At 46.6% G+C, this 27,193-nt stretch overlaps 1 pseudogene; it reads left to right on the top strand.

Moving 5' to 3' along the window:
- Nucleotides 1-3,293: 3,293 nt before the first annotated feature.
- On the top strand, nt 3,294-10,830 carry LOC136175743 (2-acylglycerol O-acyltransferase 2-like; annotated as a pseudogene).
- Nucleotides 10,831-27,193: the final 16,363 nt, after the last annotated feature.

Raw genomic sequence — 27,193 nt, 5'->3', positions numbered from 1 at the left:
CCATTATGAAATCTGTCTGCCCAGGTGTCCTGCTCTCACCTTGCCTACTGTGTTCTCAATCTTGGGAAAACTGTACATTGAAAACACCAGTGGCATCAGCTAGGTACACGCTCCCACCTACATGACACTATCTGCTGGCTGCATGTCCCCTCACAATACTTATTCTCTCCCGTCTTCACCTATAAATGATTCATCCATAACTGAGGGTCCAATCAATGCCAGCTCTTCCTCATCCTTTCTGTTAATAAATGCTTGGGAATGGTTTTAAAAGACCTGAGCCAGTTTGTGTCAAGCACCAACTACGTATGGAGTTTTCTTAGGCTCCATATCTTTCTCTCACTCCCTACCAGAGAACTAACCTGAATGTTTCCTTCTTCTACAAGTTGAACTTGTGGCATGTCTGTCAAGTTACATCCCTAGTGACAGAATGAATAGAACCAGATGGGCAAGAAATTTCCTTCTCTCAGCTATTTTATGAGGAGTCCTGAACAGAACAAGAATAGCATCAAACCCTGGTTTTATCATTAAATATCAATGATAAAGAATTAAAAGGGCCATCTTCCTCAAAAGGTGTTAAAAATGTTAGAAATTCTTGTTGGAATTTCCCTAGATTAGTGGGAAATATTACCTCAATATCTTATGTAAAAGGTCCATATTTTTGTACTATTTCTTTTTTCTAATCTACCACAGACTGAACTATTTTTAATTTTTATTTTTGTTGTTGTTTTGGCACTAACTTGTGTCTAACTCTTTGTGATCCCATGAATTGTGGCCCACCATCCTCATCTGTCTATGGCATTTCCCAGGCAAAACTACTGAACTCGGTTGCTATTTCCTTATCCAGGGGATCTTCCCGACCTAGCGTCGATCCTGTGTCTCCTGTATTAGCAGGCAGATTCTTTACCACAGAGCCACCCGGGAAGACCATCCATTTGAAAATACAATATAATTTACCCTAGAAGAAGAAAACAAAGACAAACCATTTAAATCCAGTTTTTAAATATTAATTTCAATACACATAGAACTACTGTACCACATTTCTCTATGGTTCTAAGCAGTTACTCCTCATCTCTGTACTTACCTTATCAAGAACCAATAATAGGCAGCTCGTGGGCAAGGCAGGTCTTCAGACCACACAGGAGCAGCACTGCCCCACGACGAGTGATGCTGCCTGGTTGTTGGCCTGTAAAGGTTGTTGTGAGGTGAGGGACACAGAATCCCTGGTGGACTGCTGAGCACTGTACATGGGTTGGTCGGGGCCATCATCTTAGACCCTTATACCTGGTAGGATGAAGGGCTCTGGGAAGGGAAGTGTCTGAAGTCACACAGCTGGCAAGCGACCAACGCAGGACTGGCCTCATCTCTCATCAGGTCTCTTCCAATCTGCCTTGAGGGAGGACCCTGGAAAATGCCTCCCAGATGTACCTTAAAGAAAGAGGGGTGGTCCCAGTTGCAGAGCTGCCTGCACAGGGTCAACTGATTCTGAGACAAATCCAGGTGGGATGTCAGCCTCGGTCACTTTAGCCCAAATCAGGACCATTCTGATGGGTCACTTTGGTTCACCTTTGTCCTCTGCACAATCCCACTGTCTTCCTTCCTCATAAAATTTTCAATAGGAGGAAATGCAATGAATGTTCACCATTTGTATGAACATTTGCATGGTCACCATTTGTGATGAGGAAATAGAGATCAATACCTTGACCTGATATCATTCTACACACAAACAAATAAGATGTCTGACTACACAGAGAGCCACAGAAGAGATGCATCTGTGGACACTGCATATATTCCATGCAGAGTCTACATGGGTACTACAGTTTTGTGCAAAGCCTGGCACTACTGCTCTTTAGCTTCTGTAATCACATACCCAGTAGTCCCTCTGGCTTATGAGTCTGTGGGAGGAATATGGGCACAGGGACAAGGACCAGAAAGAACGTTGTCATCAGAGTCCATCAAAATGGCTGGCTGTGGTGGTGGAAAGCAGATTTCCATTGCAAGAGACATTTAAATCACAAAAGAGTAGAGCATGAACATGTGATGAAATGATATTCAACTGACTTGTAAACATTTTGAAGAATACTCACCTCCATTAGGAAAGCACTGTAACCACAGTGAAATTTCCAAGACACCTAGGCAATCAACCATGAAAGGCAGAGTCCTAAGCCCTGGATGACCAGGATATTCCCTGTGTGACCACTTTGGAAAGCTCTGTGGCTATGTGGAGACCATAGCATGGGCAGGTGAGGGGAAGGCAAGTTCAGTTTTAGACTGTGATGAAGGTGCCAAGCAGGCTCTGAGGGAGGTTGTCAAGTAACCACCTACATAATCAAGTCTGGAGCAAAGAGGGAGGTCAGGGCTGGAGATGCAGTTTGGAATTGTTCTTCTTGTAGACAGACTCCAAGACCATGAGCCTGGATGAGGTCTCTACGGGAGAGAGGGTAGAGTGAAGAGAGTTCCAAGGACTGAGGGGACAGAGGGGCCCTGAAACACTTATTCTGGTGAAGGGTAAGAGCCACCATGGAGATCCAGGGGCAGCCAGAGGGGCAGGAGGGAAACCAGGAGAGTATGGTGTCCACAGACCAAGTGACTTCAAGAAGAGGGAGGGAACCACTGTGACTGATGCTGCTGAAAGTTCAAGACCAGAGCTGAGAATTGACCATTATATTTAGCAGTTTGGACACCACTGGTGAAGTTGTCAAGAGCAATTCCATGGAACAGTGGCATCTGAAGTCTAGAGGAGGGAGGATCGAATGGCAGAGGAGGGTGTGGAAATTAGATGGATCTTCCATGAGTTGTGCTGTTCAGGAAAACTGAGGAAAAGGGTAGGAGATGGAGGACATGGTGGGGCCTGAGATATTTATATGGGAGCTGGCACTGGTTATTTGAAAAGGGGAGCCAAGAACCTGGTAGGTGAAAGGAGACAATAACTTAGCCAAATAGTTGAGTAACAGGTAAGAGGGCAAGATTGCCCTTTACTTGCTGCTTCACTTGCCAAGTAATGGGCAAGATTTGAGCAAAGGTGATCTGGTAGATAATGTATTGCCTGAAGAGTCCCTTGTACTTCTCTATCTCTGTAATAAGTTTATCCAGGCCAAGTGAGTTAAAAGTTTTCACCTAGGATAGTGGTCTCTACCAGGGTAGGTGCATTGAGATTCTAAGGCTGGCTGGACATGCCACAAAAACACTCCAGCCCCCACAAATGCTTAGCAATCTCGGGCAACAACAAAACCCAGCAGGTGTCTCAGACCACACTGGAGCTCAGAGAAGCCTCCAGAGGAAGAAGAGGAATCAGCATGGTGGAGTTTGCATCCTTGTTTGTGCCACTAGAACACAAGCTGCAGACCTTCGCCATCCTGCAGTTGATCTTCTCCTACTTGGCCCTGTGTAAGGAAAGTTGAGATGGATTTGGGAGGCCATGGGCACCTGCCACTTCAGGTGCACATGGTACATTGATGGGGAAAGATACAGGTCCTAAAGTGGATGCTGAGCTCAATGCCTGGGGATCACCTGGGGTGAGGGACGTCTTGCTCACATGGTCTTGGGCGAGCTTTGCCAACAGGAGATGTCTGACGGTCCGTGCCCACCTCACCCCAGCCTGAGGCCTGGGATTGTCCAGAGGAGGGCAAAGAGTCAAGTAAATTTGGGCTTGCCGCTCGAAGAAGGGCAGCTGAGAAAAGACATCCAGACCCTCTGACGCCAGGAACAGTAGCTTCTACCTTGTCCCTTATCTCAAGGGCAAAGGGGATCCCCAGGAGGGCTTTAGGTACAGGAGTGACAAGGTCCAATCTGTGTAAGATAAGCTGTAACTTGGGGATCTTCTGTGTTGGGGTGTTGGGGGAGACAGATGACAGGGAGCAGCTGTTAGCAAATTAGATTTGGTATGCATGTGGGAACACAGTAAAGCCCCTCTACTGACACTGGATTGTGGTGAAACAAACTGCAGGCTTTATTGCAGGGGTCAAAGAAGGAGTCCAGGGAACTAAGGCTCAAAATGCCTGAAACTCCTTTGGTTACCAGGGAACGGTGTCCAGAGACTGGGTGAGGTAGAGATACTGGATGCATGGTCAGCTCCTAGAGAATCGTCTGATCACTTGGTGGTGAGGTAACCTGGAGCCACAGTCATCAACCTTCTGGTTTCCCCTTGTCTGAAGCCTATGGGCTGGTATGCAGCTTCATCCACCTGCTGGGGGTTCAGTATCTGCAAAACCTCTCAAAGATGAGTCTCAATATTATCTTTGGCTCTCAGGAAGAACCTAAAAGTCTTTGAATTTGTGGAAATGTTTTTTTTTCTTGCTTGACTGTTTTCCTTTCTTTCTGTGTTTTCTGTGAATAATAATCTTTCTGTGATTTCTCTGAATAATTTTATTTTTGAAATTTGGTGAAGGCTTAGGAAGCTGAAGATTTCTACAAATAAGAGGCAGGCAGAGGACATGAAGGATCTTTCCCAGGAGGGTTGCATAGATCCTGCTCGATTACAAGATCACAATCTACAAAGGTGGTCAACATGTAGACTCATGGGACAAAACCAGCCCCCTGATTGTTTCTGTATTTGTACAACCCATGAGTGAAGAATAGTTTTTACATTTTAAATGCTTGCATTTTAAATAATGTGTGCCTATGCAATATACTCCAAGTTGCCTCTTGAGCCCAAATGTCTGAAATATTTACAATTCAAAAAGGATTACTTACTTCTGGTCAAGTGAGACTGGCAGTGGTTGGAGAGAAGGGGCTCTTCTCCAATGATAGTAGGAGATGAGTCTACAGGGCAGAATGCACAGGCTGGCATGAAAGTAAGGGTTTCCAGGGGGTCAGTGAACACTGCAAAGGTAGTGGACAGCTGGTTCATGCTGGACATAGAGCAGGTGATTAGGGAGAGATGAAGAAGTGGCCAGGAAGGTCCCTGAAGAGTGGCCTCTCACTGAAGACTCAGGTTCCAGAAAAAAATACTTTCCAGTGGGTTACTTGTTTAATCTGTTTCTTTCCTCTTCTCTATAATTCACAAACTCACGCAGGAAGGTAAGCTTCTTTCAAATAGTTGGTCTTGTTCTCATCTGCATCTCCATCTCCTAGAAGAATTGATATTGATAAATGTTTGTTGAATGATTAAATGTTGGAGGCATAATATGGACTTGATAGCAGAGTTGAAGCCACCACTCACCCTACTAGTTTTCTATGTGAGTTTATCCAATCTGGATATCTTCTCTGTGTTTCAGTAAAGTGAAATATTACAGTTTTTCCTTCTTGGTGTTATGAGGGGCAAGAAGGGGTTTCCTTTCTTCAGGGACTGAAAAACACACCTGAGTTAATATTTAGCCTGCTGACAGGAGTTAAAGGGTGAGTCCAGAGGAGGGAAATGTTTAAATGTAGGTAGTTATATCTGATCAAGTGGGAATGCCAGTATTTTTAAATTTTTTTTTATTTCTGACTAAAAAACAAATACATGCTATTTTAACACACTGAAACAAAATGTGTGTTCTAAAAGTCAAAGACTTCCCCCAAATCCTACCCTACAAGGAACTGCTATTAACAACTTGGTTCTATTCTCTCGACCAGGATAGTTCTTGTTTCATGGGTACAGAAGTTCAGTTTAGGAAGATGAAAAGCGTTCTGAGATAAACGCTGGTATAGTTATACCACGGTGTGAATTAATTTAATGCTGCCAAATTGTCTCTCAAAAATCATTTCAAGTATATGCCCAGGAGTGAGATTGCTGAGTCCTATGGTTGCTCAAGTTTAGTTTTACATGGAATCTCCATGCTGTTCTCCATAAGGCCTCTCTCATGAGCCCATAATTTGAAAAGATACAAGCACCCCAATGTTCATAACAGCACATTTACAATAGCTAAGACATTGAAGCCACCATTAGCCACCACTCTATCCATTAGAGTAATGGATATAGAAGATGTGGTATTATGATAATGGAATATTACTCAGTCATAAAAAAGGAACAAACTAATGCCATTTTCAGTAACATGTGTGGACCTTGATATTGTCAAACTGAGTGAAAATAGTCAAAGAAAGACAAATATCACCTGATATCACTTATATGCACAATCGAAAAAAAGGTGTACTAATGTACTTATTTACAAAACAGAAGTAGAAAAAAACTTATAGTTACCAGGGGCTAAGGAAGAAGGGTAAATTGGGAGATTTGGATTGGCAAATAACACTAATGTGTATAAAATAGATGACAATAAGAACCTGCTGTATAGCACAGGGATCTCTATTCAGTGCTCTGTAATGATCTATATAGGAAAAGAATTTAAAAAGAGAAAAATCAGAGTGGATATATGTATGTGTATAACAGATTTACCTCTTTATACACCTTAAAGTAACACAACATTGTAAATGAACTATACTGGAAGAAAATTTGAAAACGATAATAAAATATCAAAGAGTCATTTTGATAACAAGTATTTATAACTTGTTATAAATAGAAATTGTTACAAATAGTAACATAGAAATTGAAATGACAAAGCAAAGCGCCCCAAACACAACCCTGAATTCAACACCACGCGGGCAGGAATTCCTATATGTTGTTCACGGCTGTACCAAGCCCCTGGCATGTAGGTGCTCTGTAGAAACTGGACCTCTGTGAGCCCTAACCTACTTTGGCTTATGCATTTTACAACTATTCAAACTGGGCTTTCCCCAGTCGCTCAGCTATAAGAATCTGCCTGAAATGCAGCAGCCATAGATGTGGGTTTGATCCCTGGGTTGGGAAGATATTCCGGAGGAGGGCATGGCAACTCATTCCAGTATTCTTGCCTGGAGAATCTCATGGACAGAGGAGCCTGGCTGACTATAGCCCACACGGATGCAAAGAGTCAGACACAACTGAAGCAACTTAACACCCACACATGCACTATTCAGACTGGGTCAAATGCCCCTTCTCCAGAAGTCGGCTATGAATGACAGGCCCGGTTTACCCTGCTTTCAAATAGACTACAGGTGGAGGATGAACCTCTTTAAGAGTATAAGCACAGGGTGTTGAGTAGAGGGAATGGAATGCAGAGGATGCAGTATTCTCTAACAGTGAGGCTCCATTGGCATGAGATTAAAGACAGACCCACAGACCACCTGACCTGGAGTCAAAGCAGGGATTAGTCTGTGAAAGGGACTCAGAATCATAAGTCTGGGAGGAATTGCTCACTGGAGCTGTTTCTAGCCCTGCTGCAGTCCTGATGAACAGGCCAGGCATGAGATGCCCTCTTCCTCCCTCCTTCCTTCAGCAGGACAGGGGCTGGCAGCAACGGAAAGAGTTCAGCAAACCTAAAGAAACTAGGAGTTGTATCAGCTGAGCAGCTTAGTGTAGCTGCAACACATGAGGTGCATGTGTTGAGTGAGACTGGAACTAGAGAGGGTTGGGGCCACCAATGGTGAGCTTGAGCTAGGCTGAGCTGCTTGAGCTGAGCCTCAGAGTTATAGGAAGTCATGGGGGGACTTTAACTAAAGGGGGAGTGTGGTGGGATTTATCTATGGAAAGATGGGCTGGGGGTACACAGGAAGTGGGCTGGGTAGAAAGAATACTTTTTCTCTGAGGTTCTAAAGAATGGATACTGGAAAGAGTTCATCCAGTCAAATCTCCACCAGGCATTTATTGAGCATCTGGTGAATACAGACAGAGAGGGAGGTGGAGGGGGAAGACCCAAATGAGTAAGCAATCTGCTGCAGTGGGAAAACGTGAGTTTGAAATTAGGCCAGCTGGTTTCAAATCCAGGCTCTCAACATGATGCTGGTGGTGTTGCCTGCATTCACTCCTCCTTGAAGCCCTGGGAAACTGATCTCTTCCTTCTGGGGTGAGGGCTGGACTGGACAGTGCTGCTAGTGCTGAGTCAATGAGGATAGCTCATTCCTTCATACCTCTTACCACTGAAGGTTTCTGCTTCCCTTCCCAGACATTATCTGCTACATAGTTTTCATTGGCCTCCTGTTCACAAGATTCTGGATGATCAGTATCCTGTATGTGATCTGGTGGTACCTGGATCGAGACATGCCATGGCAGCAGGGCAGGCAGAGTGCTTTCATAAAATGCTGGGCCATATGGTAGTGCATGAAGGACTATTTCCCCATCTCAGTGAGTATGGGGCTGGCTAGGGAGTGGTCAGGATCATAGTCCCCATGAGTCCATGGAGAAGTGTGACCCTGTATGCAGGGTGCAGAATATTGGGCTGGGAGGCAGAGACAGGTTTCTACCACTCTGTGGTCAGTGGAAGAGTCAACTTCTGTCTGGCTACAGTTCTCCAACTTCTGTGAGGTTGGAGAGTGAGGCCACTATGGGGGCTTGATGAAAAAAACAAAAACAAAAAAACAGGATTTGAGGAAGCTCGTAGGCCATGAAATGAAGAACAATTATGTATCTTATAGGTGTAAATCTGTAAGGAATTTACATATTTTACAGTGGGGTGAAGGAATCTGTAATGAAAACAAGGTTTTCTGAGAGCATCTAGCTGACACTTTATCAGATGATGATAGTGATACCCTAAGAGGAAAGAAAGTGTGATCAAGGACATAGAGCAGGGTCTTTTATTGATTTTAAAGTGTGTGCATTAGCTCTGAGGTTAGAATCAGAACAGAGAGCTCTCAGAATGTATCCTGCCCCAAGGTGCTGCGGCTCACAGATTCTGGACTCTTGTCATCTCCCAGGAGAACTTCAAGATATCCACAAACCTTTACAGAGCAGGCCCTGCAGGGATCTTAGGATGGCAGTGAACAGGGGGACAGGGAGTCTCCGCTGTCTACTGAAAACAAGTACACAACCTAAAAGCTATCAGGGGTTTTGTTCTGACACATTGCTGAGTATTGTAGGCAGGAAATAGCCTCTCAGGAATCTCTGAGGAGGTGTTCTAGAAGGTAAAATGGAATGAGTCAGGACTTATGGGATTTTGAGGGGGGAATGAAAAACAAAAACATGTAGTTAAACATCATAAGATTACTGCCAGTCAAAAAGCAGATGTCTCTAATTAATGATTTTCATGTTTTTCTACACATGGGGAGATAAAAAGCTGGGCTCATTGCAAGTAATCCTTTGATGTGCATCCTTACTCTCTGTGACCAATAACCTGTTTTCCTCCATCTTGAGTTCCTTTGAAGGCCCATTGTCAGCAGGAGCTACAGTGGCTGCTGGCTTGAAGGCAGGCAAGCAACATTCCTTGTTCGTACAACTCTGCAGGGCCTACTCCACATCACAAGCATTTGCACTGTGACTCCGTGAGCTACTACCTAGTGATAGAGTTTCTAGCAAAAGTAGGAGTCTACTTCTGAGCACTAAAGTTTTCTAAATGTACCCTATGGACTTCCTAAGAGCTAATGGTGGAAAATCAGGATATTCCCAAGGACAACTGCTTCCCCCATATGCTGAAGATCAGTCCAGGAGCTAGGTCTCTGTGTAAGATATCCTTATCCAGGAACAACAGTGTCTATACAGACCAAGGACTGAGCAGGGGAAGAAGTGCTATGGACAGGCTGTGACCTCGTATCAGGAAGTCCTACAGACTTGGCACAGCAGCTACCTGGCCCCTCTCCACCCACACCTGTGGGCATCACTAGAAACTTCATGCCCCTCCTCCCAGCCCCTACCTTCAGCACCCTGGGGTCTCTTACACTGAGTCACAGTGACTCAGGGGTCCAGCCCTCCACTCGGGACAGAACTCCAGTTGCCACAGTCCTTGGAGAGATGCTCACTCCCTCTTGCAATGGCTCCTTCATTCTGGGTGGGCTCTGCCTGGGACAGGGTCTCCCTTCATGTAGGACAGAGGCTTGGCCCCTGTCACCCTCCCAGGAGTCCCACCTCTGCCTTGGGCAGGGGGCCTGCCTTCCCTGGTGGGCTGTATCAGCTTCATCCATTCATGGGTCTGTTCTCTCTCTCTTCGTGTTCCATGGTCTCCCAGACCATCTCCTCTGCTCCAGGCCTGCCCCAGGGACTAGGCTCCTCAGATAGGCTGTCCCTAATCTCAGGACACTCACACTGGGGTTTATAGCACTTGGGCTCAGGGACACAGAAGAGGTCAGCACAGAAAATCAGCAGGTGGAGCAGCAGTGAAACAAGGTGCAGCCCTGAATACCAGGTTGCTGTTTCTTCAGCTGGTCTAGACTGCCGACCTGGACCCCTCCTGGAGCTACCTCGCTGGCTTCCACCCTCATGGGGTCCTTGCCACTGGAATTTTACCAACTTGTGCACGAAGGGTATGGGCTTCTCAGTTTTCCCAGGCATCTGCTCGCATCTGATGCTGCGCTGGTGTTTCTGGGCCTCTGTCTACAGGGATTACATCGTGTCAGGAGGGGAGTCCTGCCACTCTTTCTATCTCAGGGTGATGAGGGCTGAAGGCATGAAGAAGGGTTTTAATGAAGGTGGCCAATTGTTCTGTACTTCTTTGAAGTGAATGTGTAGTAGACAAGGAAATGAGACCCAAAGAAGCATTTCCCACAGCTCTGTGCTCAGTGATGAGCTTGGTGGGAGAATTGGGAAAAGGGAGTTCGCTGTTGGCAGGAGAGTGGAGAGTGGGGTAGAGCCCAGGCAACATACTCCTGAACCATGCTTGCCCTTCACACTTCACGTGACCACCTTCCTCTCTCCCCAGGGCTGGTCTCATCAGACAAGGAGAGCACTGCTCACATCCTGAGCAGGAAAGGAGGCGCAACCTGCTGTCCCTCGTTGTTGGGGGTGTCCAAGAACCACTGAATGCCAGGCCTGGAGCCTACAAGCTGGTGCTGCGGAACCGCAAGGGCGTCATCAGGCTCGCCCTGACGCATGGGTATTGGGGAGAGGGCTCTTGGTTCAACTGGAGATTGGCAAGGATTGTAGTTTGGAAGGAAGACTGCAGAAACTAATGCAGATCCTATTTTGGCAGGGAGAATCTCAATCCATTGACAATGAAGATTGTATGTTGGTGATAGATGCACTGTCTCAGGCCCAAATACCCAGAGAAAATTCTAGAAGGAAGATTTTGTGAGTAAAGGGATTAAGTCTCAAAGGTCATATTGCTGAAAGCTTGCATTACATCTGAGACTCAAAGAATCTGGGTGAATGGAGTTTGGGGCGTAGTAAAGAGCTATTCTCCTATCTTTAAATATCTGGGAAAAATACAAGCAAGCTAGGGCAGAAGAGATTTTCCTAGAAACTCTGCAGATGTTTCATACCTGGGAGGACTTTCAGCAGTATTGTGGTCTCACTCTCATGATCCTGTAAACTGAAAGGGTTAATTTTGAATTTATGCTGAATCTACTTCTTTAACTTGCTGCTTCTTGTTACTGTAGTAATATACATAATGATCTGCCTAAGGGAGATAACCAGAGCTGGGGGTCTTTGAGCCTAGAAAAGAAAACAACAGTCTCAAAGACACTTGCTGAATCATCTAACTTCAGAGAAAACAAAACCAAACTTTAGGTCCCGCCCTGATGCTCCAGGCAGGTTGTCTCTATCTGGGACTTATCACCCTGTATCCAGAAACCTTCCACCCCATACACCAGGTCACTCTGGTGGTCTGCCAGAGACTTATCACCCCCTGCCTAACTACAAATGATATCTCAACTAAGGAATACCCAAAACATCCAGCCTGACTTTCCCTGATCGCTTCAACAAACCTTGCTTTAACATGAAGCCTCCCTGATCCCTCTTGTGCTCAGCCTGGTCATAAGGTCAATCGTCGCACCTCCTTGCTTGAATAAAGGTAACTTACTTCCATTGAGGTCATCTCTCCTCTTCTGTCTCAGCCGAAACTATACCTTATATTCTTAGTGCCGAAACCCAGGAGAGGGCGAAGCACTCATCTCACTCTCTCTCTCTCTCACTCTCCCTCCCTCTCAATGTTAGAAGAAAAGTTAGGATCATTTTCTGAAAATCCTACCAGATACAGAAAAGAATTCCTGAGACTCTCCAGGCCTATAACCACACATGGAGTGATGTCTATTATATCCTAAATGCCACTCTTACCCCAGATGAAAAAAACCATATCTGGCAAGCGGCGAAAGCCCATGCCAATCACTTACCTAAACAAGACAAGGATAGCCCAGTTGCTGATGAAGTGGTACCTCAGTTAGATCCCCACTGGACTTACCAGCTTGATATCAGGAGACTCAATCACATGATTACCTGCATTCTAGAAGGAATGCAGAAAAATACTCATATCCATGTCAATTATGATAAAGTCCAAGAAATCACCCAAGATGCAGATGAAAATCCAGCCTTATTCTTGGCACGCCTCACAGGGGTAGTCCAGAAATATACCAGCCTAGATATCACCACCCCTGCTGGGTTACTCTACCTTCATGTTCAATTCTTCAGCTAGTCCGCCCCTGACATTAGACACAAGCTTCGACAGCTAGAGAAGGGCCTTGAGACCACCCCAAAGAGACCTTCGAGAAGTAGCCTTCAAGGTGTTCAATAATAGAGAGGAGGAGGCTAAGAGAGGAAAAGACCATGAGAGAAAAACTAAATATGCCTTTTTGGCAGCAGCAATTAAAGGAAGAGATCAGCCTGGCCCAAGTCATACCAGACCGGGACTTAAGAAACCCTCCCCCTCACCCCGGACCCTGCCTCTGATGTAACCAGTTGGGACACTGGGCAAAGGCATGCCCGAACCTGTGGCCCCCCCCACAAAAGCATGCCCAGCCTGTGGTCAATGGGGACATTGGAAGATGGACTGTCCCCAGGGATGCCCTTGGGACCCCTGAGGAGGTCCCCACTTCCCAGACCTGGAGAGTGGAATGTCCACAGGGATGCCCTGGCACCCCTGGAGAGATCCCCACTTCTCCCCAAAACCCCAGCCCAACCCTACGAAAGTTGTTCCAATGACAGGGCCCAGGTTCCAGCCCCCTGGCCTGTGTCCCAGACATGAGCTTGGAACTTAGGGTAGATGGGGTAGTGGCCAGAAAAAGACCTCCTTCACAGTAGACACTGGAGCCACTTTCTCTCTCTTAACTTCCTACTCTGGCCCAACTCAAGACTCAGAATTCACAATCAAGGGTCTCTGGAGTTCCCTTAAGACCAAAAATCAGCCCTCCATTACTCTGTCAATTTGGAAAATTGACCCTCAAACGCTCATTCCTCATAATGTCTCCCTGATCCCTCTTGTGCTCAGCCTGGTCGTTAGGCTGATTGTCGCCCCTCCTTGCCTGAAGAAAGGTAACCTACTTCCATAGAGGTTGAAGGAGTCTTTGGGCCTAGAAAACAACAGTCTCAAAGGCCCTTGTTGAATCATCTAACTTCAGAGAAAACAAAACAGAACTTTAGGTCCCGCCCTGATGCTCCAGGCCGGTTGCGTCTATCTGGAACTTATCATCTCCTGTCTAGAAACCTTCCGCCCCCTACACCTGCCCAGAAGACTTACCACCCCCTGCCCAATTACAAATGCCATCTCAACTAAAGAATACCCAAAACATCCCACCTGACCAACGTTTCCTTTATCGCTTCCACAAACCTCCCTATAAATATGAAGCCTCCCTGATCCCTCTCCACGCTCAGCCTAGTCCTTAGGCCAACTGTCGCCCCTCCTTGCGTGAATTAAGGTAACCTACTGTTAGAAAAGGCCGCGGGAAGAAAGAGCCACCTCTAAGGACCGGTGATAAAAGGCCTTTATTGGGCAGGCGCTCTCGGGCAGAACTCCCGGGGAGGGGCGGGTGAGCGAGGAGACAAAGGGAGTCTGCGAGGAAGGAGAGGTGGGGAGAGGTTTTTATAGCCCGGGCCGGCGTCCAGGCCAGGTCTTTCTATATAAGGAAGAAAGCGCGGGCTACAGCAGCAGTGGGTGTCCAAGGGCTCCGTGTCGGCTCCTGATCTGACCAGGCTGCAGGGGAGGGGGGGGGGTCGGTCCCCGGAAGTTTAGCCAGCCTCCGGAACTTGTCTGCGGCACTTTTCCCGGGGCATGGCTCAACATACCCGACTTTTCACCTACTTCTGTTGAGGTAGTCTTTCCTTTTCTGCCTCAGCTGGAACTATACCTTACATTCTTGGTGCCAAAACCCCGGAGGGGGCGAGGCACTCTTCTCACTCTCTCTCTCACTCTTTCATTCTCCCTCCCTCTCATTGTTATCCCTTTTCCCGGAGTCTGGGAGCATAAACACCCACGGAGCTCACTTTTCTGCCAGGGCTCATAAGTTCCCCTCGGGGACCCTAGTGCATTCGTGAGTGGTGCAAGCCTTGTGCTAAGGCCTTATTGGTGCTTTGCATACCCCAGGCCTTGGCTCTACCCCACTTACCTCTCTCTCTCTCTCTCTCTCTCTGACGACCTCCAGAATAGGGAACTCTTGGCATTCGACTGCTCTACATGCAACACTCCTCTCAAGCAGGCCCCTAGATTAAGGTAAGATCCAGACTGTGTTCTAGAGGTGCCCTAGAACTCAGTCCTCTCTGGGTCTCAGGGATCCCCGGTCTAGGACCACTCTGTAGGTGACAGTGGGCGATGCTCCACCTAACACAGAGCTCTCTTCTCATAACTCCTATTGCGACTATGAATAGGAGCCTCTGCTTGCCTTTCAACTATGGGGTCTGGCCAATCTGTCCCAAAAGATTCCCCTCTGACCTGTGTTCTCAAAAATTTCAAATCGCTTTTACTCACTGAACTCAAAGCTAACCACTTAAAACAACACTGTATACAGAACTGGCCTCAATACCAATTTGACAATCAAGACCGCTGGCCTGAAGTCGGCACATTGGACTTTAACATTCTTCAAAATCTCACCAACTTCCTTAAGCAGAATGGCAAGTGGTCAGAGGTCCCATATGCCCAAGCCTTTTGGGCCCTTTGGAGCAGGCCCTCCCTATGCAAGGTCTGCTCCACCCAGGAGGTCTTTCTATGCACTTGCCTCCCAAGCAATGGGGCTCTTCTTCAACTAACCACAGACTGCAACCTTCTGCACCCCTGGAGTTCGACCCCACAGATGAACCCCCTCCCTACCCGCCACCCCAGCAACCCTCTCCTTCTCCCATCATCCAACTCACCTACTGACCCTGAAAACTCTCCTGATTCTTCCTCGACCTTGATACCCCATCTCCCCAACTCTCCCTCTCTTTTTCCCTCCCCCACTGCCACACAGTCACATAACCAACACATGTTTCCCTGAGACAGGTGGCAGGACCAGAGGGCCCACCTGAGTCCATGTGCCATTTTCATTGTCAGACATGAGAAGAGACAGAAGAAAAGTTAGGATCATTTTCTGAAAATCCTACCAGATACAGAAAAGAATTCCTGAGACTCTCCAGGCGTATAACCACACATGGAGTGATGTCTATTATATCCTAAATGCCACTCTTACCCCCAGATAAAAAAGACCGTATCTGGCAAGCGGCAAAAGTCCATGCTGATCACTTACATAACCAAGACAAGGATAGCCCAGTTGCTGATGAGGTGGTGCCTCAGTTAGATCCCCACTGGACTTACCAGCCTGGTATCAGGAGACTCAATCACATGATTACCTGCATTCTAGAAGGAATGCAGAAAAATACTCATATCCGTGTCAATTATGATAAAGTCAGAGAAATCACCCAAGATGCAGATGAAAACTCAGCCTTATTCTTGGCACACCTCACAGAAGCAGTCCAGAAGTATACCAGCCTAGATATCACCACCCCTGCTGGGTTACTCTACCTTAATGTTCAATTCTTCAGCCAGTCTGCCCCTGACATCAGATGCAAGCTTTGACAACTAGAGTAGGGCCCTTCAAGAAGTAGAGACCTTCAAGAGAGTAGCCTTCAAGGTGTTCAATAATAGAGAGGAGGAGGCTAAGAGAGAAAAAGACCGTGAGAGAAAAGCTAAATATGCCTTTTTGGCAGCAGCAATTAAGGAAAGAGATCAGCCTGGCCCAAGTCATCCCAGAACGGGGCTTAAGATCGCCCCATCCCCACCCCCTACCCCGGACTCTGCTTCCGATGCAACCAATTGGGACACTGGGCAAAGGCATGCCTGAACCTGCAGCCACCGACAAAAATATGCCCAACCTGTGGTCAATGGGAACACTAGAAGATGGACTGTCCCCAGGGACACCCTGGCACCCCTGGGGAGATCCCCACTTCTCCCCACTAGCCCAGCCCAACCCTATGAGAGTTGTTCCAATGACGGGGCCTGGGTTCCAGCCCCCTGGCCCGTGTCCCGAACACGAGCTCAGAACTTAGGGTAGACGGGGTAGTAGATACTGGAGCCACTTTCTCTCTCTTAACTTCCTACTCTGGCCCAACTCAAGACTCACAATCAAGGGGGCCTTTGGAGTTCCCCTAAGGCCAAAAATCAGCCCTCCATTACTCTGTCAACTTGGAAAATCAACCCTCATATGCTCATTCCTCATAATGTCTCAGTGCCTGATGGCACTCCTAGGGAGAGATTTGTTATCCAAATTGGGGGTCTTTATTACCATACCCCCCCCCCCGCTCGATACAGTCTCTATATTCTGCATGCAAATGTCACCTGGACAGTCCCAGTTCCTCACCCCTGACCTTCCGTTGGATCTACCCGCCTTAGACCTCCAAGTCTGGGACACTGATCACCCATCCATAGCCAAACATCATCCCGCAGTTCACATTACCCTAAAAGATCCCTTGACTTTAATCACCCAACAAGAGTACTCTCTCACCCCAGAGGCCCACAAGGGACTTAAGCCTATCATAGACCATCTTCTTCAAGCTTCTATCCTAATTCCTACCCATTCACCACACAACAGCCCTATTCTGGAAGTAAGAAAGGGACGAAACTCTTGAAGACTGGTCCAGGATCTGTGAAAAATCAATGAGGCCATCACATCGACATTCCCAGTAGTTCCTAAGCCTTACACCCTTCTGTCTGCCATACCCCCAACTGCAACCCACTTCATGGTATTAGATCTCAAAGATGCCTTTTTCATCATCCCCCTCCACCCCCTCTTCCAACCCCTTTTTGCCTTCACCTGGCAAGACCATGAGACTCACGTTTCCCAACAACTAACATGGACAGTTCTCCCCCAGGGGTTCAGAGACAGTCCCCACTTTTTGGACAGGCTTTACAAAAGGACCTATAGACACTCAACCTAGCCCCGAGTCATCTCCTCCAATATGTAGAAGACCTCTTCCTTTGTAGCCCAACCTGAAAACTCTGCCTCCAACATACTACCAAACTCCTTGGGGCCCTGGGATCCTGGGGTTATCAGGTATCCCAATCTAAGGCCCAAAGAGCCCAGACAAACATCACCTACCTGGGGCTCTCCATATCCCATCAACCAAGAACTATTCCCCCAGATAGAATCCAGGCGTTAATTAACTGTCCACTTCCAAAAATGAAAAGGGAACTGCTGTCTATCCTCAGCCTCCTACATTTTTTCCATATCTGGATCCCTAACTTCTCCCTCATTGCAAAGCCACTGTATGAGGCAACTAAGGGATGTCTGGATGAGCCCCTCTTTAATCCCTTCTCGCTGGCCAATCCTCTTTGCCAGCTCACCCAGAGCCTCCTCCGAGTGCCAACTCTCCACCTGCCAGATCACACCAGACCATTCTTTCTCTTTGCCCATTCCAACCGAGGACAGGCCCTGGGACTTCTATGTCAGCGGGCCAGAGACTCTTGGGCTCCCATAGCCTATCTATCAAAACAGCTTCACATGGTGACCAAGGGATGGCCTCCCTGTATACAGGCCATGGGTGCTATTGCAGCCCTCATACCTGAAGCAAATAAACTCTCTAGGCATGCCCCTTTAATAGTCTGTTCTCCACACACCTTCTGAGACTTACTATCACATCAGGCTTTCCTTTCCCTTCCCCCTTCCAGGGTACAGGTCCTACATGCCTTTCTCGTTGACCCTCAGCTCTCATTCTCCCCCTGCTCTCCCCTTAAACCTGCCACCTTATTACCCATGTCCTCTACAACAGACTCCCTCCTACATAGTTGCAGCCTAACAGTAGATCTTACCCCAAACCCCTTCCAACATATAACAGATCAGCCCATCCTAGACCCAGACACCCCACACTTGTTTGTTGATGGCAGCTCTCAAAAATCCCCACCCTTTGTGGCAGGATATGCCATCATCCAGTGGGACCTTCATCACATCACAGAACCCAGATAATTGAAGCTTCACCTCTGCCTCCTCGTACCACCTCCCAACAGACAGAACTGATAGCTCTCACCAGAGCTTTAACTCTGGCTAAACTAGTCAAGCCTCCCATTAATCCCAACCTGGCCCTGCTGACATGTTTCCCCTTCCCAGATGGTGGATCAGATGGGTCAGAGAATGGTAAGTTACCTCTTCCTCCCTGACCTGTTGGCTCCAACTTACCACCTCTGCCCTATTCTGTGGGAGACAATGGGAAGCCTGTGTACAGACACAGGACACCATCCAGAGAAGGAGCATAAGGATTGAATGGGCCTATGTGTCTGCAAGCAGGGCAGGCGGGGACATGCCTCTGATGAGAGGTATTCTAACCCACTGATCAACGACATGCATAGGTGAGGGGACAGGATGGGAGGATAGGGCCAGTACTATCGAGCCCTTACACCTGGTGTGGGAAAATAATTTTTCTTACAATAGAAACTAACAACTCCAGTAACTATGAATGAGGGCCATCTCAAGAATGTATATACACATCCAAGCCTGGCCTAGCCCTTTTCAGTGACTGTTGGGGTCCTTTAATGGACCAGAACCTGGTGGTCTGGAGTTGATGATAAGAAAGTGAAAGAAGGAAAGAGACTAATATTCCCTAGGTTATGCAGCCCACCTTTGTGCTCCAGATAATCAGCCAGAAATAGAGAGATAGAAGGAGAGAGAGAGAGAGAAAGAAAGACATGGGAACCCAACCTCCGATGGAACAAGGGTGTTTTATTCAACATAGTGTGGGAATATATACTGTCTTACAAGGTAGCTTTTTTTCAGCAAAGATAAAGATCAAAAGTCCAGACTTACAAATTATCAAGGAAACTATAAGGCAATCCATATCAAAGAGAGAGGGTTGTACATAATCACTTTTACTGTATGGTTCACAAAAAGGAAGAGGGTAATAAATAGTTACTTATCACGTAGGGAGAAACTAATGAAGGAAATGCATGCATTCCTCAGTCCCAGGAACAGCGTGCCACTCCTCTAAATTCATGAATATTCAAGAATTAATAAGGAACAGAGGATTCATGACAGATCCAAAACAGCACACAGGAAGCCTCCTGTTAAATGCTTCCTGACAAGTGACCATGTGCAAGTCACACCCCCTCCAAACCTCAGTTTTGTTATCAGAGAAACAAGCATCACAATGTGCACCTCGAATCTTAGGAGTGGAATAGAGTTAATGAGATAATTAACCATTCTATATCCTGTGAGGAGTGGTGGGAAAGTGAAGTCACTCAGTTGTGTCCAACTCTTTGGGACCCCATGATTCAAACCTGCCAGGCTCCTCTGTCCATGGACTTCTCCAGGCCGGAATACTGGAGTGGGTAAGCTGTTCCATTCTCCAGGGGGTCATCAACCCAGGGATTGAACTGAGGTGCCCTGCATTGCAGGTGGATTCTTTACCATCTGAGCCAACAGGGAATGTTGGGGGCAGGTGTAATTAGAAGTAAGGTCATATATGTGCCCAACATCTCATGATGGCCTGCTCTAACCTGATCAGGTGGGTGTTATTCCTTCCCAAGGGAGGCGAAAATTAATAGCAGGAGGCTTGAAATGGAGAGTGATGATTTCCACTAGGGAAGAAGGAGGAGGTAAGAGGTGGGTGGGGCCATGAAGGAAGGGCAAGACTTGCCAAGGAGATAAATTCCCACCCACTGCAATTTTCCAGTGTTTGGTAATTAAGCACTTCAGACCTAGTGTCTGAAGGCAGCAAGGAGTTATTATGTCCTCACTTTTATGGGTGGCTCGGGTGTTCTTCTATGAGTTTCTCCTCTCTCACATACCATGTCTTGGGACTTGCTGATTTCTTTCCTTGGATGCCTTATCTCCTCAATTTGGTAAATCAAGTTCACCTCATTTGTCAAGTAAGCTCCTCACTACCCTGTCAGTCCTGATCTCCTGCTCTCCAAACTAACTGTCCTGATCACAGTCAGTTACTCCTGTTGTGGGCTAACTTGGGGTAGAAAGACCATTAGCATTAATGGATGAGTAATCAACTATATGCCTTGGGGACTGAGAGCAACTGAGGCTTCCTACTCAGTTCATTCATGAGGAACCAGCCGACCTGTTCTAGTGTGGGGGGGACACGAGCCTTGATTTGGGCTGGAGGACCCACCCTCAAGCTCACTCACAAAGCTTCTGGCAGAAGCCTTCAGAGCTCTGCTTGTGGGCTTGTCAATTACCTGGTAGTTGCCACTCATCAGACTTCTCCAGAGCAAGCCAGTCATGAAGGACAGCAAGAGAGACAGAGAGATGGAGAGAGAGGGAGCCATACACCTCTACTACTTAACCTCTGAGTCACTTGGCATCAATTCTACCTTATTCTCTCAGTTGGATGCAAGTCCCTAAGTCCAAGCCACACTCACTAGGAGGATGTGACACCTGGAGGTGATTTCGCTGGAGATATCTTGTCAGCATTACCACAACAACAGCCCATGAGCCCTCAGAAATTAAACTAGGCAACTTCAGTGCTGTGGATGCTGCAGGAGGCAGTCTGCCTGGAGGACACAGGCTGAGATGCCCACACATCAGGGTCCCAGGTAGGGCAAGGTGTGAGCCCAGATCAGAAGTGGGAATCATGGTTGTGAGCCCAGGACTGGCTGGGATGTGGTAGAAGGTGATCATCAGACTGAGGGCACCTGGATGGTGATAGGGGATGGGGAAAGACTAACTGAGCCAGAGGGAAATGGATCTCCCACATCATTGCAAACTTGGAGCCATACAAGGATGGAGCAGAGAGTCTGATCTCAGGGTGTTGTGCCTACAGAGGTACTCAAATAGTTATACCTGCACTGCACTTTGTGTGAACAAAAATGTTCTTTTATGTTTTAAGCATGGATACCTGGAAGTTTGTTAAAGAGTCAACCTCCCCAAGGATACAGAGAGCCAGGAGCTTCAAGGACCCAATACTACACAGCACCTGCTACCTGATACACTCTTAGTGACCTCAGCCTTCCTGAGGAGCCTTGTCTTGTTGGAAGATCTCCCACCAACACACAGGCTGACTCAGACAGCCTGAGGAACACAGGTGTTGTCAGCTGTTGTAGAGAGGTGCAGAGGCTCTCAGGGTTGGGAAGAGCTGGAGTCTCCTCCTGAAATCAGGCTGCCCTTTGACCTAAAACAAATTCTCAGCCAACATTAACCACAGGGAACAAAGAGCACACTGGTGCCCAACCTGGTGACACTGTTGGAAGGTGACAACTGGGACAAAGGATAAGCAACACAGGTCTCCAGCAGCCATGTGGCCCAAAACAGCCTCACCATCTCTGGAGAACTGGGCTTTGTTAGGCATCAAGACAAGGCAGAGGTGGAAGCATGGGAGATGCTGATGGAGCAAAGGCAGAGAGGAAGGAGAGGGCAGAGCACATGTAGGTGAGATTTCCTGGTGAAGGTCAGGGTCAAGGTGAGGTTTAAGGAACAGGAGGCTGAGGTTTAGGCCTTTGTGCAGCAAAGTTCTATTGAGACAGAGGGGGATCAGGGCAGACGGGGTCCCTGAGGATGCCTGGCCTTCTGTCTGGGGGAACTACTGTCCAGTCCAAGGGTCAGGAATTTATTCTCTGGGTAGGTAGGAAGCCTTGGAGGTGCTTGAGCTGGAGCGGGTCATGGACCAGATGGAGGGGCAGTGAATGCCTCAGGCTGTCTTAGTGACTCCACAGCAAGGCAGAGTCAGTTCCCTGAGCCACTATCTAAGAACCTGCTACTTGCTGGGCTCTGGGTGGAGGCTACACACACAGTATCTCAATGTAACTGACAGTGACCTCCTCATACAGATGTGGTTCATATCTGGAATCCTGGTCCCAGTGTGAAAGCTGCCTGTCCAGGTGTCCTGTTCTCACCTTGCCTACTGTGGCCTCAAACTCGGGAGAACTGTTCATTGAAAACAGCAATGGCACCAGCTGTAGTCACGGACTCCCAACACCGCCTGCATTGTGTGCCAGCACAACTCTCTTTCCCTCCCATCTTCACCTATAACAGCTTCAGCCATAAATGAGGGTACAACCAATGCCAGCTCTTCTTTATCCCTTCTGTTTGTAAATGCCTTGGAATGAATTTAAAGACCTGAGAAGGTTTGTGTCAATCACAGACTTAGTTTGGACTTTTCTTAGATTTATGTCTTTCCCTCACTCTCTACCAGAGAGCTAACCTGAGTGTTTCCTTCTTCAAGTTGAACAGTTGCCACATAAGTCATGTTATATCCCCAGTGAGAGAATTAATAGAAATAGATGGACAGGAAAATTCCTTTTCTCAGCTATTTTAAAAGGATCCCTGAATAGAACAAAATATCAAACCCCAGTCTTATCAGTAAATATCAGTCATGAAAGATCAAAAGGGCCACCTCCCTGAAATAGTGTTAATTGTCTGATGATCTTGTTGGAGTTGCCCAAGATTAGTGGGCATATCACCTCACTATATTGTGGTACAGGTCCAGATTTTTGTATTATTTCCTTTTTATAACCAACCATGGACTTTTCTTTGTTGTTATTTAGTCACTAAGTCATGTCCAACTCTTTGCAATCCCATAAAGTGTCGCCCACCAGACTCCTCTGTCCATGGGATTCCCCAGGCCAAAATACTGAACTCGGTTGCCATTTCCTTCTCCAGGGAATATTCCTGACCAAGGGATGAATCTTATGTCTTCTGCGTTGGCAAGCGGAATCTTTGCCACTGAACCATCAGGAAGCCCACCTATTTGTAAAATACAATACGAATTACCCGAAATGGAGAAAACAAAGACAACGAGTTCAATCCAGTTTTAAATTATTAGTTTAATTACACCTAGAAAGACTCTGCCATGCTCTAAGGTTTCTGAGCAGTTCCTCTCCAACTCTGTACTTACCTTGTCAGGAACCAGTAACAGGCAGCTGGTGGACACAGGCAGGTCCTCAGACCACACAGGAGCTGCATTGCCCCAGGAGGTAGGCTGCTGCCTGGTTGTTGGCCTGTAAGAAGGTTGTGAGATGAGGGGCACAGAACCCCCCATGGATTGCTGAGTGCTGTACACTAGGGGTTACTAGGGGCTGTCATCTTAGCCCCTGATACCTGGTAGGATGAGGGGCTCTGGGAAGGGAAGGACTTATCTGAAGTTAAGAAAGTTAAGTTAGCTGGAAAGTGGTCAGTGCAGGACTGGCCTCAGCTCTCATCAGAGCTCTTCCAATCTGCCTTGAACCTTAGGAAATGACTCTCAGATGCACCTTCAAGAAAAGAGGGGTGATCTGAGCTGCAGAGCTGCCTGCACAGGGGCAACTGATCCTAAGACAGATCCAGGTGGGATGTCAGCCTCGCCACTTTAGCCCAATTCAGGACCACTCTGATGGGCCATTTTGGTTCAACTTCTTCCTCTGCCCAATTCCATTCTCTTCCCTCCTTTTAAAGCTTTACACAGAGAGGAAATGCCATGAATGAAGCCATGTTCATCATGATGAGGAAATAGAAATCAAGACCAGACCTAATATCACTTTACTTGCCATCAATAAGATGTCTGACCATACCAAGGGCCAGAATGAAGTAAAGTGAAGTTGCTCAGTCGTGTCTGACCCTTTGAGACCCTATGGACTGTAGCCTAGAAGACTCCTATATACATGGAATTTTCCAGGCAAGAGTACTGAAGTGGGTTGCCATTTCCTTCTCCAGGGGATCTTCCTGACCCAGGGATCGAACCCAGGTCTCCCACATTGCAGGCAGATGCTTTACTGTCTGAGCCACCAAGGGAGCCCAGGGAAGGGCCAGAGACAATACTGCAAATACTCTGGGAAAAGTATAAATTGGTGCTACAGTTTTGTGACAAAGCCTGGTACTACTGTTCTCTAGTTTAAGCAAGCACCTACAATCCCTTGGGTTTTTGAGTCTGTGGGATGAATAAGGGCACAGGGACAGGGACCGGTGAGAATACTGTCATCAGAATCCATCAAAGTAACTGACTGTGGGGGTGGATATCAGATTTCCAATGCAAGAGATATTTAAATCATCCAAAGAGTAGAGTATGAACTTAGATGATATGATATTCAAATAACTTATAAACATTTTCAAATATATTCAAACTCCATTAGGAAAGCAGTGTGCCACAATGAATTTTCCAAGACACGTAGGCAACCAACTATGAAAGACAGAGTCCTAAGCACTGGATGACCCAGATATTCCCTGTGTGACCACTTTGGAAAGCTCTGTGGCTATGTGGAGACTGTAGCATGGACAGGAGAGGGGAAGTCAAGTTCAGTTTTAGACTGGCTGTGATGGAGGTGCCAAACAGGATGTGAAGGAGGTTGTCAAGTACCCACCTACATAGTCAAGTCTGGAACCCAAGAGGAGGTCAGGCTGGAGATGCAGTTTGGAAGTGTTCATTCTGTAGACAGACTCCAAGGCCATTAGAGGTCTTTGTGGGAGAGAAGGCAGAGAGAATGGGGGAGGGGGGGTCCAGGGGTTGAGGGGACAGGAGGGCCCTCAAACACTTAGCCTGGTGAAGGATAAGAGCCACCATGAAGACCCAGGGGCAGCCAGAGGGGCAGGAGGGATACCAGGAGAGTGTGGTGTCCACAGGTGATGTAGTTTCAATGATGAGGGAGGGGCAATTGTGTTTGAGACTGCGGAGAGGTCAAGATGAGACCTGAGAATTGACCATGGATTCAGCAGCATGGAGGTCACTGGTCAACTTGTCAAGGGCAGTTCCTTGAAACAGTGGCATCTAAAGTCTGGAAGAGGGAGGACAGAATAGGAGGGGAGGATATGGAAATCAGATGACTCTTCCATGAGTTGTGCTGTCCGGGCAAACTAAGGTACAGGGCAGGAGATGGAGGAGGTGGTGGGGCAGAGAGATATTTAAATGGGAGCTGGTACTGCATATTTCTCCTTTCTCCTGGGTCCTGATGCACACAAGGTTTTGTTTGTGCCCTGCAAGAGTCTGTTTCCCAGTCCTATGTAAGTTCTGCTGGCTCTATGGTGGGGTTAATGGTGACTTTCTCCAAGAGGGCTTATGCCAAACCATGAGATAAAGAGACAGAGCCAAAGCAAAAACAACACGCAATTGTGGATGTGTCTGGTGATGGAAGTAAAGTTTGATGCTGTAAGAGCAATATTTCATAGGAACTTGGAATGTTAAGTCCATGAATCAAGGCAAATTGGAAGTGGTCAAAGAGGAGATGGCAAGAGCGAACATTGACATTTTAGGAATCAGTGAGCTAAAATAGACTGGAATGGGTGAATTTAGCTCAGATGACCATTATATCTACTGCTGTGGGCAAGAATCCCTTAGAAGAAATGGAGTAGCCATCATAGTCAACAAAGGAGTCCAAAATGCAGGACTTGTATGCAATCTCAAAAGTGACAGAATGATCTCTGTTCATTTCCAAGGCAAAGCATTCATTATCACAGTAATCCAAGTCTATGCCCCAACCGGTAGTGCTGAAGAAGTTGAAGTTGAATGATTCTATGAAGACCTACAAGACCTTCTAGAACTAACACCCCAAAAATATGTCCTTTTCATTATAGGGGACTAGAATGCAAAAGTAGGAAGTCAAGAAACACCTGGAGCAACAGGCAAATTTGGCCTTCGAGTACAGAATGAAGCAGGGCAAAGGCTAATACAGTTTTGCCAAGAGAACACAGTGGTCATAGCAAGCATCCTCTTCCAACAACACAAGAGAAGACTCTACACATGGACATCACCAGATGGACAATACTGATATCAGATTGATTATATTCTTTGCAGCCAAAGATAGATAAGCTCTACAGTCAGCAAAAACAAGACTGGGAGCTATCTGGGGCTCAGATCATGAACTCCTTATTGCCAAATTCAGCCTCAAATTGAAGAAAGTAGGGAAAACCACTAGACCATTCAGGTATGACCTAAATCAAATCCCTTAAAATTATACAGTGGAAGTGACAAATAGATTCAAGGGATTAGATCTGATAGACAAAGTGCCTGAAGAACTATGGACAGAGGTTTGGGACATTGTACAGAAGGCAGTGATCCTGTACATCCACCCACAAGAAAAGAACCGCAAAAAAGCCAAATGTTGTCTGAGGAGGTCTTAAAAATAGCTGTGAAAAGAAGAGAAATGAAAGGAGAAAAGGCACAGGAGAAAAGGAAAGATATACCCATCTGAATGCAGAGTTCCAAAGAATAGCAAGGAGAGATAAGAGCCTTCCCTCAGTGATCAATACAAAGAAATAGGTTAAAACAATAGAATGGGAAAGACAAGAGATCTCTTAAAGAAAATTAGAGATACCAAGGGAACATTTCATGCAAAGATGGGCACAATAAAGGACAGAAATGGTACGGACCTAATAGAAGCAGAAGATAATAAGAAGAGGTGGCAAGAATACACAGAAGAACTAACAAAAAAGATCTTCATGATCCAGATAATGACAATGGCAGGATCACTCACCAAGAGCCAGACATCCTGGAATGTGAAGTCAAGTGGGTCTTAAGAAGCATCACTATGAACAAAGCTAGTGGAGGTGAAGGTGATGGAATTTCAGTTGAGCTATTTCAAATTCTAAAAGATGATGCTGTGAAAGTGCTGTACTCAATATGTCAACAAATTTGGAAAACTGAGCAGTGGCCACAGGACTGGAAAAGGTCAGTTTTCATTCCAATCCCAAAGAAAGGCAATGCCAAAAAATGCTCAAAGTACTGCACAATTGCACTGACCTCTCACACTTTCAAAGTAATGCCCAAATTTTCCAAGCCAGATTTCAACAGTATGTGAACTGTGAACTTCCAGATGTTCAAGTTTGGATTTAGAGAAGGCAGAGGAACCAGAGATCAAATTGCTGACATCTGTTTGATCATCAAAAAAACAAGAGAGTTCCAGAAAAACACCTACTTCTGCTTTATTGACTATGCCAAAACCTTTGACTGTGTGGATCACAACAAACTGGAAAATTCTCTAAGAGATGGGAATACCAGACCTCCTGACCTGCCTTCTGAGAAATTTGTATGTAGGTCAAGAAGCAAAAATTAGAATTGGACATGGAACAACAGACTGCTTCCAAATTGGGAAAGGAGTGAAGGCTGTATTTAACTTATTTAACTTATAAGCAGAGTACATCATGAGAAATGCTGGAGTGGATGAAGCACAAGCTGGAACCAAGATTTCTGGGAGAAATATCAATAACCTCAGATATACAGATGACACCACCCTTATGG

The sequence above is a fragment of the Muntiacus reevesi genome, chromosome 9 (genome assembly GCF_963930625.1).
Source record: "Muntiacus reevesi chromosome 9, mMunRee1.1, whole genome shotgun sequence".
NCBI classification, from domain to species: domain Eukaryota; kingdom Metazoa; phylum Chordata; class Mammalia; order Artiodactyla; family Cervidae; genus Muntiacus; species Muntiacus reevesi.
The sequence above is the reverse complement of the archived record's forward strand: the minus strand, read 5'-3'. Positions and strand labels throughout refer to the sequence as shown.